The following is a 2,538-nucleotide window of genomic DNA, read 5'->3' on the forward strand; positions in this document are numbered from 1 at the left end:
AGCTCATTTGTGATATGGCATCACATGTGAAAGCATTTGAAGTAAAATTAGGCATTCTCATCAAATAAGTACAGGAGGAAAACTTCAGTCATCTCCCAACAACTCAAAACCTGTCAGCGGACAAACCATTGGTGCATTCCCAAAGGAAACATGTCTGGCTTCACTAGAATTGTTGCAAAAGGAGTTTTAATTTAGATTCAAAGAGCTTCATCTCCATGAACAGGACATACAGCTTTTTCATAACCCATTTTCTGTTGAGATTGAAAATGTCCTTACAATTTACCAAATGGAACTGGCTGAACTGCAGAATTGTGACTCTCTGAAAGATGCATTTAAGTCAAGTAACCTTTTGAATTTCTATGCATCTCTTTCCTCTGAGATATATCCAAATATCAGGAACCATGCACTCAAAATGGTAACCATCTTTAGTAGCACTTATGCCTATGAACAGACTTTTTCAAGAATGAAACATCTGAAATCTCCAACAAGATCAAGATTAACTGATGCCCACTTTCATCACTTGTTATGGCTGGCAGTGACAAATATGAAACTGGACATTGACCATCTCATTAGCCAAAAGCAGGCCCACAGTTCCCATTGAAATACTGGTGCATGATCTGTTTATTTATAAATGGTTTTCATTTTATTTATATAAGATATGTGCAGTGTGAGTAGGAAATAGTAGCTCATATAGTCCGGCCCTCCAGCTCTCTAAGGGACTGTAATCCAGCCCCCACTTTAAAAAGTTTGAAGACCCCTGGCCTACACAATCTCTGTGCCTGGTTTTGACCTGAGCTTTTATCCCAGACAAAACTTCTTGTAGGTTTTTGTACCAAGTAGAACCAAATCTCGTGAGGTTGAAGTTAAATATATATATATATAATAAAAGAAATAAATAAAAGTATACTTAAAAATATGGAACACTTCATGAATTTGCATGTCATCCAATGTCATCCAATGTCATCAAATTCTCTGTATTGTTCCAATTTTAGTATACGTGCTGCCAAAGTGAGCACTCTTTAATGTTTTAAATATAAAAACTTCTGTCAAAAATAGATTTCCTGAATTTTTTTGGCTATCCTGAGACATTATCTGTAGAGAAATGATGGGGTACGTACTTAATTTGGTTTCTTATCTTACGTTACCATTTTTTTTATTTTCTCAGTCACTATTTTATGTAGTAAAGTAATGAACAAGTTTGTTTCCTATTATCCATCAAAATGGAATATTTGTTGCTATTGTTATTAACTTTAGAAACTATTCATTTTATTCAACTCTCATGAATGTCGTTCTTATTTACCTTATGTTCTAAGTTTTTATTTCTCACTCCACAGAGAGGGGTGGTGCTTGCAAAACAAGCAAGCACCAGGCCCTTAGATTGAATCTTGGCACCAGTTGACCTCCTTAACAAGTACTCCTGGATAAACCCAGGAAGCTCCAATTCCACACTAGAAGTTCTGATCATCAGTCCTAGAGCAAAACTGTCTTGGCATCTTGAATCACTATCATAGAGAGCCCTTCCCAAAAAAAATATTTGTAAAGTTTTGAGCCTTATCCAAAAGTGCTCTGTTGGAGACAGTATCCTGTCAGAGATCAATTTTTCTGTTTTCTGTCTTAGCCCAGCTTTTTTCACCTAAAAGATGCCTACGTGCAGTCCTTGCTGTAAGCCCTTGAACTAACAGGGAAGGTATTTGCAGCTGCAGGAATAATTCACTTTGAAGCCCGGAGAGAAAGCAAACAACCCGATACCATTCCCAGATATGGGCTACTCCCTTTAACTTCATTCCAGAGTTAATGGCTATGCAACAAAGCTTGCCCCATCACAAACTGCTGAGAGTTCCGGATAGTGAGCTACAGACCCTACTTTAGGGTCATAGGGCAATTTCTTGAAAGCTGCTGACTTGGAAATGATTGTAAAATTGTCACTGCTTCTCCCTCCCCTCTGGAAGATGATTTACTGCCTTTGTCTCAGGGCTTTCGCACCAAAATGTATGATTGACACCAACTTTTGCCTGCCCCTTTTTCCTCCTCTATATAAGAGATGCTGGACCCCAATAAAGACACCTTAGACCGGTCTGATCGCCTAAGGTCATTATTATTAACCTCTCTCAGATTTTTTACAGGTGTGGTTGTTCTTCTAACCCAGCTAAATAAAGGTGCGGTTGTCCGTGAGCCTCTCAGCTGATTCCCGCTGGCCGGGCCCCTCCGGGGGGCTTGCAGGACCCCGCAGTGCTCAGGACTCTGAACTCACGGATCACTGTTTTGGGGGGACAAGAGAACATACCATATGTGGTGCAGGAGATTAATCCAGGTCATCTGCCAACAAGACCTTATCTGTTCATATCTCTCTGGACCTTTATTTTTATTTTTAAGATAGATAAGTTATTAATGCAGCCAGGTAGGGAGGGAGACCCCATTCCCCATGGCAATACATTTTTGGAATATAATAAAACTTCTTGGGATGTAATAAATAAATAAAACCAAGACATGGGATTTATTTTTTTAGTTTTTTATTTATAATATCTTTAATTATTGTTT

At 38.5% G+C, this 2,538-nt stretch overlaps 1 non-coding gene across 1 annotated transcript; it reads right to left on the reverse strand.

Annotated features, from left to right (window-relative positions):
- Nucleotides 1-909: 909 nt before the first annotated feature.
- On the reverse strand, nt 910-1,016 carry LOC126029277 (U6 spliceosomal RNA). Its single transcript, XR_007502905.1, has one exon. It is a non-coding gene; the product is annotated as a U6 spliceosomal RNA (small nuclear RNA).
- Between the last annotated feature and the right edge of the window lie 1,522 nt (nt 1,017-2,538).

The sequence above is a fragment of the Suncus etruscus genome, chromosome 14 (assembly GCF_024139225.1).
Source record: "Suncus etruscus isolate mSunEtr1 chromosome 14, mSunEtr1.pri.cur, whole genome shotgun sequence".
In the NCBI taxonomy this organism is placed as follows: Eukaryota; Metazoa; Chordata; class Mammalia; order Eulipotyphla; family Soricidae; genus Suncus; species Suncus etruscus.